Genomic DNA, 15,060 nt, shown 5'->3' with positions numbered 1-15,060 from the left:
TGTTGACACTGAAGGTTAAGAGATAACAGCCTTGCTTTGCTCTGGTAAATTAGGCTTCACCAATTAAGCAAACAAAAGTTCAAAGACAAGAGCATCAGAGGCAGGGTCAAGGAGATCCACTGGTTGCAACTTAGAGGCAGAAAGTCTAAAATAAACACCTCATTAGGCAACTGTTTCTAACTCATCTGGAAACTGTTTCTTTGTTCTGTTCCCAGGTGATGATAAAACGATGTGATCGGTTATAAAAACTCTGTCCCCCGGCTGTTCGGGGCCGCACTCTTATCAAGAGTGTTGGTCCCCGATCGGTCGGCTTTGCCTCTCATTGTAATAAACTTTGTTGTGACTGTCACTGATGCCCGTAGCATTCTGTTTCAGGAGTCGTGTGGATGCAACATTTGGTGCGTTGGCCGGGAAAGTTAAAGGTCTGAAACAGGGCCCTTTCTGCGGATTGCTCCGCCGACCCCTGGGAAGAAGCTCGGGATTGGGAGAGGTAAGGAATTCTTGGGACGCGCCCTTTGGATGACTCAGGAGGGTTTGCTGGACGCGGCTATAGACCCAGGGTCAGGGATCCTACCGGGACGCTGGTGGACCCCATTTGGTTTGGTTTTTGTCAAGAAGGATCCTATTTTCAGGTGGCTGCCACGGCCTACTGGCCTAGAGATCTCAAACTTGTGTTTTCTTCGTGTCTTAATTGTCTTCTTCCTGTTGACTGTGCGTCCTTGTCAGTTCTGCCTATCTTAGTCATGGGTCAAAATCAGAGTACCCCCACCCCTCTGAGTCTCATACTAACCCATTTCCAGGACTATAGGAGAGCTGCCTCAGTTTTCGGCCTCCATGTTAAGAAGCCAGTCCTTCGAACTCTCTGCGAGGTGGAATGGACCAGCTTTCAGGTGGAATGGCCTCCACAGGGGACCTTTGACCTTACATTGATATATAAGGTTCATGATATTGTCTTTTCTAGGCACGAAGACCAAATCCCATATATTGGGGCATGGAGGATCCTCATCGAAAACCCTCCAGATTGGTTAAAACTTCTCCTTCCCCTTGCCTCCCTAAAGTACAGGCTTTACCACTCAAAGGCAGCCCATCTGGAGCTCAAAATAAGAATCTTGATGGGACTAAGTGGCTGCCCCCTCTATCACCTGCACCAGAGGAAGAAGAAGAAACTTACCGCCCACCGCCCTACAGTTCTCGCTCAAAAAATACAAGTCAGGATGCTTCAGGAGGCAAGCCCGAGTCAGGACACTCCCCTGAGCCCATCTCATACCCTGTCAGGGACTCCCTTTCACCCCCCTCCCACTGCCTTACCCCTTCGTCCAGGGCCACCCCTGCAGGGTGAAGTCCGACCCTTTATGACTTATGTACCCTTCTCCACTAACGACCTTTATAATTGGAAGCTTCAAAACCCCTCATTCTCAGAGAAACCCCAAACCTTAATTTCTCTTCTTGAAACCATATTTGTGACCCATCAGCCAACCTGGGATGACTGCCAGCAGCTCTTGCAGGTTCTCTCCACCACTGAGGAGCGAGATAAGATCCGTTGTGAGGCTCAAAAATTAGTGATGGGGCCAAACGGGCAACCCACCGAGGATCCTGCTGTGCTGGAGGAAGTTTTTCCTTCCTCGCATCCTGAGAATTGGGACCCAAACACTCCTCACGGTAGGCGATCATTAACCCTGTTTCGCCAGACTCTACTGGGAGGTCTCCGAGCGGCCGGCCGCCGGCCCACAAACATGTCTAAGGTAACAGAAGTAATTCAGGGAGCTGAGGAAAGCCCCTCAGCCTTCTTAGAAAGGCTCACGGAGGCATACCGCACTTTTACCCCTATTGACCCTGAGGCACCTGAAAATAGAAGGGCATTAAATCTGGCTTTTGTCTCACAGGCAGCCCCAGACATTCGGATAAAGTTACAAAAATTAGATGGGTTTGAAGGAAAAAATTTATCTGAGTTAGTTGAAATAGCCCAAAAGGTTTTCAACAATAGGGATTCTCAGGAAGAAAGACAGACAGAAAAATTAAGCAGGGTGGTGGCAGCCGTCCTGGATGCCCATGACGGAAGAGAACCCAGAAGGCCCAAAGAATTCTGGTCTGAACAAAAGAAAAAAAGATAAACAAAGGGTTAAAGTGTCACTAGGAAAAAATCAGTGTGCATATTGCAAACAAGAGGGACACTGGAAAAAGGATTGCCCCAACTTAGCCCAACGCAAAACTCAGCCACCCCAGGTATCTGTGATGGGAGTCGATTTCGACTGACGGGGCTGTGGCTCGGTGGCCCCTTCTGAGCCGTTGGTTACTGTTAATATAGGGGGCCAACCTAAGACCTTCTTGGTGGACACTGGGGCAACCTTTTCAGTTTTAAAACAAGATCCTGGCCCCACCAGGCAAGGGGCAACCCTGGTGCAAGGAGCAAATGGGTCCCAGACTTGTAAATGGACCACTGAACGACAAGTAGATTTAGGCCATAAAACTGTTACACATTCTTTCCTAATCATGCCTGAATGCCCCTACCCTGGATTACTAGGTAGAGACCTACTGCATAAACTAACGGCTTCTTTGAAATTCACTGAAGGGGGTATGCATATTAAAGTCGGCCAGGATGGTCCAACAACAGTAATGGTGACTGTGCCACTTGGGGAAGAGGGCCTGCTCACTCCAGTCCCTAATGAAAATGTCCATGCAGTCGATCCCCTCCTTAAAAGCCTCCAGGCGGATTTTCCCCAGGTATGGGCTGAAACCAATCCACCTGGGCTGGCAATTCATCAAACTCCCATAATAGTGGAACTTAAGGCATCCGCACTTCCGGTAAGACTAAAACAATATCCCATGTCCCGGGAGGCTAGGCGGGGAATCGCTATTCACATCAAGCGTTTGCGCGACTCTGGATTTTGATCCCATGCAAGTCGCCATGGAACACTCCGCTTCTTCCTGTCCGGAAGCCTAATTCATCCGATTTCCGGCCAGTTCAAGACCTAAGAGCAGTAAACGCCAGCGTAATGGACATTCATCCCACTGTACCCAACCCTTATACTCTCCTTAGTCTGCTTCCCCCTTCTCAGGTGTATTATACAGTTCTGGACTTAAAAGATGCCTTCTTTGCCATCCCGCTGGCCCCACAAAACCGGCCACTATTTGCATTTGAATGGACTGATCCTGAAGAGGGAAAAGCCAGAGAGCTCACCTGGACGCGACTCCCCCAGGGATTTAAAATTTCTCCTACTCTTTTTAATGAAGCCCTGCACCAAGATTTAGAGCCATTTCGGATCTCCAACCCACAGGTAACTCTATTGCAATATGTTGATGATATCTTGTTGGCGGCCCCTTCTCATATAGAATGCCTGAATGCCACCAAAGGACTCTTGAGTCTTCTACAAAAACTGGGGTACCGAGTGTCAGCCAGAAAAGCGCAGGTCTGTCGTACTGCAGTGACCTATCTAGGTTACAACCTTAAAAAAGGTAAGCGCTATCTTGGTAAACAAAGAATTTGGGCCATACTCGATATTCCTCAGCCTAAAACTCGCAAACAAGTCCGCGAGTTCCTTGGGGCGGCAGGCTACTGCAGACTATGGATACCTGGCTTTGCTGAACTGGCAGCCCCTTTGTATGCCACCCTCAAAGGGTCTCCAGAATCCTTCATGTGGGGAGAGACTCAAACTAAAGCCTTCCAAGCCTTATGAGATGCTCTCATGACCCCACCAGCCTTGGCCCTGCCAGATCCCACCAAGCCATTCCATTTGTTTGTAGCCGAAAAAGGGGGGGGAGCCAAGGGAGTTCTGACACAGTGCCTAGGACCTTGGCGCCGACCAGTGGCTTATTTATCAAAACAGCTGGATCCAGTTGCTTCCGGGTGGCCCCCATGCATTCGACAAATTGCCGCCACTGCGCTTCTAGTTAAAGATGCAGACAAACTAACCTTAGGGCAAGCATTGTCTGTCACGGGGCCCTATGAAGTGGAAACTTTACTGCGGGCTCCCCCAGAGCGATGGCTGTCAAATGCTCGGTACCCAATATCAAGCATTGCTACTCGACCAGCCCCGAATACGTTTTTGTGCTCCCACAACCTTAAACCCAGCCACTTTGCTGCCTGAAGGACAGAATCCCCCTCTACACTCTTGCCCAGAAACCTTGGCAACGATCTCGTCCCTCCGCTCTGATCTTACGGACATTCCTTTACATGACCCTGATATCAGCATGTTTTCAGACGGCAGTAGTTTTGTGTTTCAAGGGCAAAGGTATGCCGGTGCTGCGGTGACGACAGACCGTGAAGTTTTATGGCAACAGACCCTTCCCCCAGGAACTTCAGCCCAACGCGCAGAGCTCATCGCACTAACAAAAGCCCTAAAACTTGGAAGAAACAAGTCAGTTAACATTTATACGGACAACTGCTATGCTTTTGCAACCGCGCATGTACACGGATCCATTTATCAAGAGCGTGGTCTCCTCACAGCAGAAGGCAAGGCCATCAAAAATAAAGCTGAAATTTTAGATCTTCTAGCAGCCATCTGGGAACCTGCAAGGCTGGCAATCATTCACTGCCCGGGACATCAAAAAGGCAACTCCCTAGAGGCAATCGGAAACCGCCTGGCTGATGCAGCAGCCCGAGAAGCTGCCCTAACTAAAGTGACAGTGCCTTGGAGCTACCGATCTTGACAGAGCCCCTGCTTCCACTGGAGCCCAGTTACACTCCTAAAGATTTGGAGTGGATTTCCAGAAAAGGGGGAAGTAGGATGCCGGGACAAAAGTGGTTTCAGGATCCTGAAGGTAAGATACTCTTACCCAGGGCACTCGGGCGGCGCATGCTGGGTCAGCTCCACCAAGGGACTCATCTGGGAAGAACGAAGATGGCAGAATTAGTGCGGAAGAAGTTCAGGGCACAGGGCTGGGAAAACAGATTGAAGAGGTGGTTGAAAGATGTGTAAGCTGCGCCCAAGTAAATCAGGGTGCAAATAGGAAGGTTTCAGAAGCTAAAAGAGAGGAATTGAGCCAGGCCGGTTTTGGCAAGTAGATTTTACTGAAATTAAACCAGGGAAATATGGATATAAATGCTTGCTTGTTTTTGTAGACACCATCTCTGGGTGGGTCGAGGCGTTCCCCACTGAATCAGAAATGGTTCAGGCAACAGTTAAGAAATCATTAAAAGAAATAATCCCTAGATTCAGGCTGCCTCTGAGCTTAGGATCAGACAATGGCCCGGCCTTCACGGCGCAGGTGTCCCAGGGTCTAGCCCGGGCATTGGGAATAGATTGGAAATTATAGTGTGCATATAGACCCCGGAGCTCGGGTCAAGTAGAAAGGATGAATCGGACCCTAAAAGAGACCTTAACCAAATTGTCCCTTGAGACAGGCGAAAATTGGGTTGATGTCCTGCCTTTTGCCCTTTTGCGTGCGCATTGTACTCCATTTGTCAAGGGATTTTCCCCTTATGAAATTTTATTTGGCAGACCTCCACCTATCCTGCCGAGGCTAGGAGACGATGTAATGGAACAGTTGGAACAGGACCACTTGGTGGCTTCGCTCATGGCCCTGCAACATGTACAGAAGAAAATAACCAGGGCCTTGAGAGAAGCCTTCGCTCATCCTCCTGTTCTTCCCCACCGCTTTCAACCAGGAGACTTAGTCTGGGTCAAAAGGCATGAGCCTAAAACCCTGGAGCCGCGCTGGAAAGGACCACACACCGTGATTCTGACTACACCCACGGCCGTGAAGGTAGATGGTGTCCGAACCTGGATTCATCACTCTCAGGTTAAGAAAAACTGCGTGAAGGCGGGAACAACCCAGACTGATACAGAACCAGATAACAAACAGCAATGGAAGGTTCAAAGGCATCCAGAAGATCCTTTAAAGCTAAGACTGATGCGGGAATAATAATTTTCTGGGTTTGTATGGTGATAAGTGTGGGGGACTGTATGGAATTGCATCCCCTATCTTTTTGGCCATACCAATGGGAACACAGGGACACTGTCACAGGAAAGGTGATAGCATCTACTACCTCTTCCACTGTGCCTTTTTTGTTTGATTTATGCGACTTGGTGGGGGACTCATGGGGGACTTGAGTTACTAATTATAAACAGTCAACGGGCTTTGCTCCTCCGGTCCCCAAAAACCCCTATATGGTTACTTATGGATGTGGACACAGGGATCAAGAACAAAAATTGGCTAACATACCAGCGTTACACAGTTGCCCTGCAAATAGAAAGGTCGAATGTGAAGGAAAAGGCCAATACCATTGTGCAAAATGGGGTTGTGAAACGCTGGCTCCCTGGCTGGCAGGACAGGGCCATGATCCCTTAATCACCCGCTTTAGAACTCCAGATCCCAAATGTAAGACTCAAGGAAAATGTAACCCAACAAAAATATGTTTAAAAAAGGTTTCTAGGGGCGCCTGGGTGGCGCAGTCGGTTAAGCGTCTGACTTCAGCCAGGTCACAATCTCGCGGTCCGGTCCGTGAGTTCGAGCCCCGCGTCAGGCTCTGGGCTGATGGCTCGGAGCCTGGAGCCTGTTTCCGATTCTGTGTCTCCCTCTCTCTCTGCCCCTCCCCCGTTCATGCTCTGTCTCTCTCTGTCCCAAAAATAAAAATAAAAAACGTTGAGAAAAAAAAAAAAAAAAAAAAGTTTCTAGTTCCAGTACCTTTTCCTCTTCCTGGGACACTGGACACACTTGGGGTCTCAGGATGTATGCTCCAGGAGTTGACAAGGGCATTTCCTTTACTATACAAAGGGTTAAAAGAAAAACTCCACTCAATCCGGTAGGGCCAAACAAGGATATGATTTTACACCCCCCACTCTTTCCGACTGTCCCTTCCCAACCTACCCCGCAATCGGGTGCCCCCACAAAGTTGGAATTACCAACTACAGGTCATATCCAGAACCCGTTCTCCCCTGAGATGCATTGGCTAGATGTAGTAGATTCTACGTATGCTTGGCTAAATTCATCTCACACCGAGATTGTACAAGATTGTTGGCTGTGCTTAAACCCTAAACCCCCATATTATGTGGGAGTGGCTACAAATGCTAGCATTGGACAAGACACAGAAAAGCATGTCGTGAAATTGCTAAATCCAAGCACGACAGTGTGCCCTTGGGGTTCACGACCAATTTTAACCCTAGGAGACCTCCAAGGGCAGGGTTGGTGTATAGCGTCCCAAGAATTTAATTGGCAGAACTCGCCTTACAAAAACTCTTGTGCAGAAGTGTATATTCCAAGTAGTTCAGATAGTGATAGCGCCCAAAATATAGCATGCCGAGCCCTTCCGGGAGCCTGGTTTGCTTGCTCATCAGGAATTACCCCCTGCATTGCAGCCGCATACCTCGGGGTCGGCACCCAAGAGATTTGTATCCTAGTTCATATTCTCCCACAAATATACCTATATAGCGGAGAAGCAGGGAGAGAACACTTACGTCTATTTGAGGGACATTCCAGGGTAAAAAGGGCAGCACCAGTCCTCATTCCACTCCTAGTGGGACTGGGAATTGCAGGATCCACAGCTATTGGAACTGCTGGACTCATTGTGGGGGACCAAAATTTCAAAACTGTAAGCAAGCAAGTGGACCGAGACCTAGGCTACTCGGAAACTTCAATTTCTCGGCTAGAACACCAAGTAGACTCTTTAGCCGAGGTTGTATTACAAAACAGAAGAGGGCTTGATTTACTCTTCATGAAGGAAGGGGGCCTCTGCGTGGCCCTTGGAGAAACGTGCTGTTTTTATGCGAACAATTCCGGAGTAATCCGAGACACTCTCAGTTTGGTCAGGGATAATCTTAGGGCCAGGGAACGTGTCAGGGAAGCCAGCAATAATTGGTATCAGAGTTTATTCTCTTGGTCCCCCTGGCTCACATCACTGCTTATGGCCGTAGCTGGGCCACTGCTATTGTTACTTCTCGGGTTAACTATTGCCCCGTGCATTATCAATTGGTTAGTACAATATGTCAAGAAGCGAGTTAGTGAAATAAAAATTATGATGATCAGGTCCAATTATATCCCCTTAGTTCCTAATGATGAATCAAGGGATTGATTCACTGACAAGAAAAGGGGGAAATGTAAGGGTTAAATTGTAGTGTAGGGCTAATGCTTAGCTTGAAAAATAACAGCTTTGTGTTGACACTGAAGGTTAAGAGATAACAGCCTTGCTTTGCTCTGGTAAACTACCCCACATACTCTTGTAAATTAGGCTTCACCAATTAAGGAAACAAAAGTTCAAAGAAAAGAGCATCAGAGGCAGGGTCAAGGAGATCCACTGGTTGCAACTTAGAGGCAGAAAGTCTAAAGTAAACACCTCATTAGGCAACTGTTTCTAACTCATCTGGAAACTGTTTCTTTGTTCTGTTCCCAGGTGATGATAAAACGATGTGATCAGTTATAAAAACTCTGTCCCCCGGCTGTTCGGGGCCGCACTCTTATCAAGAGTGTTGGTCCCGATCGGTCGGCCTTGCCTCTCATTGTAATAAACTTTGTTGTGACTGTCACTGGTGCCCGTAGCATTCTGTTTCAGGAGTCGTGTGGATGCAACACTAGGAAAGCCCAAAAGAAACCCTGTTTCAGCATCTTATATTCTGGGGTCCTTCTAAGCTTACATAGGTCATAGTTTACTCCCAGGCTACAGGAGGCTAGCTATGTTTGCCCTTTACACAACCAAGGCAGCAAACTCAAAGTGCGACATGTTTTTCATAAAATCCCCGTTTCAGGAAAATCATCAGGGTCCTTTACTAATTTCTGACAAGAGGCCACTGAAAACTATATGGATTTTATCAAGCGCCTCCAAAAGGCTATTCAAAGACAGCCTGATAATATGGAAGCAGCCAAAACAATACTTCTTTCCCTGGCTGTTGAAAATGTTAATGACGATTGCAAAAGAGTTCTTAAGCATATCAAACCCAATGCAAATAACCCCAGAGCCACTATCAGTGAATATGTTAAGACCTGTCAAAACGGGGGAACAGAACCCCACAAAACAAAGCTACTTGCCTTGGCCTTTAAACAATCTGACCCAACCGGTTTTGGCTGTGGAAAAGCAGGACACTTAAAAAAGGATTGTCCCTTTACAAACACTCCCCCAAACTCCCGCTTGCCAGGCTTGCCAGGATTGTACCTCGATGCAAGAAAGGGAATCATTGGGTAAATAACTGTAGGTGTAAATTTGATAAAGACAGCCATCCCCTCAGTTTGGGAAACTCCCAAATGAGTGCCCCCCTCCATATCCAGGACAACAAAGAGAGGGGACGGCTCCTTTCTGTCCACAAGGAAAGTCACCCTCCCCAACCCAAGGCCCAGGCTACTCAAAATCCGTGGGATCCCTATGTGCCGCTACCCGCAGGAGCGCAGGGTTAGATTTAGAATCCCAGGAGATCATCACACTTAATCAGCCTGGACATGTATACCTCATTCGTTCTGGTATATTTGGGCCACTTCCCAAAGGCTATGTTGGTCTCCTTCTTGAAAGATCTAGCACAATCCAGACTCATTGACTCAATGGAATATTCAGCTAGTGCTAGATAGAGTAGTGCTAGGACTAGGACTTCTAGTCCTTCCAGGGGTGATAGTGATTTCACAGGGGAAATTAAAATTATGGCACAGGCCTCTAAGTTAATAACCATCAACAAAGGACAGCAATTGGCTCAACTCCTTATCCTTCCTTATTGGGTCCCCAGAGCTGTGAACAAACCTAGAAAAGAGGGCAGGTTTGGGAGCACAAACTTGAAAGAGCGGACCTAGGCTGGCCGACTCCATTTTGTTCTGTGTCCTCCATCTTGAGTGACTGGGTCCCTGACACGGCCCCCTTTTCCGGGAAAACTGCAGAAAGAAATTCCCACTCACCCGCTAAAACCCCTCCCCTTGAGTAACTTCCCACTCACCCATTCAAACTTCCTGTTCAAACCACGCCCGGCAACCTGCGCAACAAGACTCTGATCCTTCCCCAGCCAATCGGCTAAGGCCACAACCATCACCCCTGGACCCCTCTAAAACCTTTGTGCTTTTGAAACTCGCTCGGTCTCTCTCTGGCATCTCACCGCTGCGTCGGTGCAGGTAGGAGATTGAGCTCGAGCTAGCTCGAATAAAGGCACCTTGCTTTTGCATCAGACTTGGCTCCCTGGTGGTCTTTGGGGATCGCGAATTCTGGGCATAACATTTGGGGGCTTGTCCAGGATCCCCAAGACCCCCGAGGAACCCCCAACCCGGAGAGCCTGACTGGCCACGGTTAGTGTCTGTCTGTTCCCTGTCTCTTCTGCGTGAGCTCATTTCTGAAATTCTGGTAGTGCCCGGTGCAGTCTAAGTGGATGCACTGGAGGACCATGGGCCCAGAGTTTCCGAAGACGTTCCGATCCTCCCTTCTGGAGGGACGTGGATTCCCCCCAAAGGTCTGAGATGAGGCGGGTCACTCCCGCCGGTTGGCATGAAGCTGTCATCTAGCTTTCAGTTTTGCTTCCATGGAGTTGGAAGACTGTTTCTAGGGGCCCTCTGTTTGTCTGTTTCTGTGTTTCTCTGTATTGTTCTGTGGACTTACTGGACGGACGTTATGGGACAGACTCAGACTACTCCTCTAAGTATTATGATTGATCACTTGAAGGATGTCAAGGGAAGAGCTAACAACCTCAGTGTGGAAGTCCGAAAGGGTTGGTGGCAGGTTTTTTGTTCTAGCGAGTGGCCAGCTTTCAATGTCGGATGGCCACCAGAGGGGACCTTCAACCTCCCTACCATCCACTGAGTCAGGGGTATCATCTCTCAGCCTAAGACAGGCCATCCTGATCAGCTTCCTTACATTATCACTTGGCAGGACCTTGTAGAAGACCCATCCTCTTGGCTTAAGCCCTTCCTAGCCCCACACCCTCTGGAGCCAAAACCCATTCTTGCTTTGCAGGGGACAGAGAAGGAGAAAAAGAAAAGTCTTACCCACCCTTCAGCATCCTTCTACCCTGTCCTACAAGGGGGGACTGAAGAAGAATTAATTTTTCCTCCCCCGTATAACCCCCCCCCCCCAGGTATAACCCCCCTAGGATGCCGGAAGAACACCATCCTCTCCCTCTGGGGGAGGCAGAAGCTGTTCCGAGAGCGGGAGGCGGAAATGCTCCAGTGGGAAGCCCACCCTTTACCAGACAAAGGGCTCAGAGGGAGCAATCCGCCTCCACCACCGACTCCACTATTCTGCCCCTGCGAGCCACCAGACCCCCAGATGCGGAGGGGTATCAGCCCCATCACTATTGGCCTTTCGCCACTAGTGACCTCTACAATTGGAAAGCTCAGAATCCTAGGTTTTCCGAGAAACTGGCAGGGCTTATTGATTTATTAGACTCTGTTCTTTTTACCCATCAGCCCACGTGGGACGTTTGCCAGCAGCTTTGGCAGGTCCTGTTCATGACTGAGTAAAGAGAAAGAATCCTCAATGAGGACTGAAAACTAGTTCTGGGTGCAGATGGGAATCCCACCACCAACCAGGCTCAGATAGATGCCTCCTTCCCCTTAACTCAGCCCAAGTGGGATTTCAACACGGCAGAAGGTAAGGAGAGGCTCCGGGTCTACTGCCAGACTCTAATGGGGGTTTCCGAATGGCTGCTAGAAAGCCAACCAATTTGGCCAAGGTAGGAAATGTGCAACAGGAAAAAGATGAATCTCCAGCTGCCTTTTTAGAACGGATCATGGAGGCATTCCGTACCTATACCCCCATGGATCCAGAGGCTCTGGAAAGCAAGGCAGCTGTTATCATGGCCTTTGTAAACCAATTGGCCATAGACATTAGGAGAAAATTACAGAAAATAGATAGACTAGGAGAAAAAAGTCTGCAGGACTTACTGGTGGTAGCCGAAAAGGTATATAATAACCAGGAGCCTCCTGAGGACAAGCAGGCTCGCGCCATGGCGGCTGCCAGCAGTAAGCAGACTCAAGATCTGGCCAGAATACTACTAGCTACCAATGCTGACTCCCCCGAGCAACGAGACCGCCATCTCCGGCAGCTGACAGATGACTCAAGAAAAGGTAAAGGAACCACCAAGGGGGGGAAGCAGAGGCTGCAGAAAGATCAGTGCGCATACTGCAAGGAGATAGGGCATTGGGCCCGAGATTGTCCGAAAAGGGCCAGCGGGAAGGGAAGCAAGACTGATCGAGTAAAAGTCCTAGAGCTAGATGAACTAAGTGATTAGGGGAGTCGGGGTTCGGACCCTCTCCCCAAACCCAGGGTAACTCTTAAAGTGGAGGGGACCCCTGTTGACTTCCTTGTTGACACCGGAGCACAACATTCGGTCCTCCGCACCCCACAAGGAAAACTAGCCAGCAAGAAGTCCTGGGTACAAGGGGCAACTGGTATGAGCCAGTATTCATGGACTACCTGAAGAACAGCAGTTTTGGGGACGGGCCAGGTATCCCACTCCTTTATGGTAATACCGGAATGCCCCTACCCGCTGTTAGGATGGGACTTACTGACCAAGATTGGAGCTCAGATAACTTTCAGACAAGGGGGGCCTCAGGTCTCTGATGGCAAGGGCCACCCCATCCAGGTCCTGACCATGAAACTAGAGGATGAATACCGCCTCCACCAGGAGGCGCTCCCGAGAGAGGATAATATAGACAGATGGCTACAAGAATTCCCCTCGGTTTGGGTAGGGGGGGGGCGGGGAATAGGACTAGCCGCTCACAGGACCCCGGTCCTGGTAGAGCTCAAGCCAGGAGAGAGTCCGGTAAGGATCAAACAATACCCCATGTCTCAGGAGGCCTGGAAGGGGGTCCAGCCACACATCCAGAGACTATGAAGCCTAGGGGTACTAGTTCCTTGCCAATCTGCTTGGAACACCCCCCTACTGCCAGTCAAAAAGCCTCACACAAATGACTCTCGACCAGTACAAGACCTCTGGGAAGTAAAGAAGAGAGTCACGGACATAAACCCAACTGATCCCAACCCATATACTCTCTTGAACTCTTTGGTGCCCTCCAGGGTCTGGTATACTGTGCTAGATTTAAAGGACGCCTTCTTCAGTCTGCCGCTGGCACCCTAAAGCCAACCCTTGTTCGCCTTTGAGTGGCATGATCCAGAGGAGGGCTACAGCGGGCAACTCACCTGGACACGGCTGCCTCAGGGGTTCAAAAATTCGCCCACCATCTTCTACAAGGCACTACACGAGGACCTGGGTGAGTACAGAAGGGAGCACCCTGGCCTCACCCTCCTATAGTACGTAGATGACATCCTGATTGCTGCCGACAGGGCCAAGGACTGCGAGCGAGGGACCCAGGACCTGCTGGCTACCCTGGGGGCCTTAGGGTACCGGGCATCCACGAAAAAGGCTCAGATATGCAGGGAGAGGGTAAGTTACCTGGGATACATCCTGGAGGGCGGACAGCGGCGGTTTTCAGATGCCAGAAAAGAAACTGTCCTGAAGATCCCTACTCCCACCTCCCAAAGGGAAGTAAGGGAATTCCTAGGATCGGCCGGCTACTGCTGCCTCTGGATTCCGGGTTTTGTTGAGATCACCAGCCTCCTATATGAAGCTACCAAAGAGGGGAAAACATTTGAATGAACTGAAAAAGAGGAAACTGCCTTTAATCAGTTAAAAAAGGCCCTCCTAGGTGCCCCAGCCCTGGGCCTACCAGACATTACTAAGCCCTTCCACCTCTTTGTACACGAACACAAGGGAATAGCAAAAGGGGTTCTAACTCAAGCCTTAGGCCCCTGGAACCGCCCGGTGGCTTACCTGTCCAAGAAGCTAGACCCAGTGGCTGCCGGCTGGCCGCCATGCCTAAGAATTATTGTGGCGACAGCACTCCTAGTCAAGGACACAAACTGACCCTAGGACAGGAGATCTGGATCACGACCCCACACGCCATTGAAGGGGTCCTGAAACAGCCTCCTGATAGATGGATGAGCAACACACGTGTGACTCATTACCAGAGCCTCCTACTCAACCCTCCACGGGTGCGGTTCCACCCCAGTGCAGCCCTCAATCCTGCAACCCTGGTGCCCGACCCTGACCTAGGTGCTCCACTACATGACTGTGCGGGGATCCTGGAGCAAGTACATGGATTCCAAATGGACCTGACCGACCGGCCCCTCCCCGATGCCGAGGCTACTTGGTTCACTGATGGCAGCAGCTTTGTGCGAGACAGACACAGGTATGCGGGTGCAGCGGTGGTCACCGAAACAGACACCGTATGGGCGGAGGCTCTACCCTCCGGAACGTCAGCCCAGCGAGCAGAGCTCATCGCCCTCACCAAGGCACTGAAGCTGGGAGCTGGAAAACGGCTTAACATCTACACAGCCGTTATGCGTTTGCCATGGCTCATATTCATGGGGCAACTTATCAGGAGAGGGGGTTAATAACGGCAGAAGGACGGACTATAAAAAATAAGCAGGAGATACTTGACCTGCTTATGGCCTTATGGCTTCCTGCCAAGCTGGCCATTATCCACTGCCAAGGGCACCAGAAAACTGATAACGTGGTAGCTAGAGCTAATCGAAACGCTGACCAGGCAGCCAAGGCAGTAGCCCTTACATCAGTTCTCACCATGACCATACAACTACCGGACCCAGGAGACCCAGTTTTACCAAACCAGCCCAAATACTCCCAGGAGGATTTTCAGTGGATCAAGAAACTCCCCATGGCCCAGAAAATAAAGGGATGGTGGTATACACCTAACAAGAAGCTCGTGCTGCCAGACCGGCTCGGAGTCTGAGTATTAGAGCACATGCATCAATCTACTCACATGGGGGCCCAAAAATTAAAAGACTTAATCCGACATGCCAGAATCAAGATTCACCAACAGGACACCAAAATAGAGCAAGTTGTATCTGCCTGCAAGACCTGCCAACTCACCAATGCGAGAGCCACACCAAATAAAAAAGGAACCAGGCTCAGAGGCACCAGACCTGGACCCCAATGGGAGGTTGACTTCACTGAAGTTAAACCAGGAAAGTATGGTTATAAATATCTTTTAGTATTTACAGACACCTTCTCTGGCTGGGTGGAGGCATACCCAACCAAGCATGAAACGGCTGAGACGGTGGCTAAGAAGCTACTAGAAGACATCTTACCCAGCTATGGTTTTCCTGCCACGATAGGATCAGACAATGGACCAGCTTTTATCTCA

The 15,060-nt window shown here is 49.7% G+C and overlaps 1 protein-coding gene and 1 long non-coding RNA gene across 2 annotated transcripts in view; both read left to right on the top strand.

The window, feature by feature from the left end:
• LOC109260960 (zinc finger protein 677-like) overlaps positions 1 to 15,060 on the top strand; it is a 205,703-nt gene that overhangs the window by 72,539 nt on the left and 118,104 nt on the right. The window lies entirely within an intron of this gene.
• LOC128778061 (uncharacterized) overlaps positions 1 to 15,060 on the top strand; it is a 45,311-nt gene that overhangs the window by 27,623 nt on the left and 2,628 nt on the right. The window contains exon 4 of the long non-coding RNA XR_008423445.1: positions 11,302 to 11,485. This is a non-coding gene — a long non-coding RNA (uncharacterized LOC128778061). The remainder of the gene's footprint in view (positions 1 to 11,301; positions 11,486 to 15,060) is intronic.

The sequence above is a fragment of the Panthera pardus genome, unplaced genomic scaffold (genome assembly GCF_024362965.1).
Source record: "Panthera pardus isolate Hobbes unplaced genomic scaffold, ASM2436296v1 HiC_scaffold_18, whole genome shotgun sequence".
NCBI classification, from domain to species: domain Eukaryota; kingdom Metazoa; phylum Chordata; class Mammalia; order Carnivora; family Felidae; genus Panthera; species Panthera pardus.
This window is presented reverse-complemented; position numbering and strand designations above follow the sequence as displayed.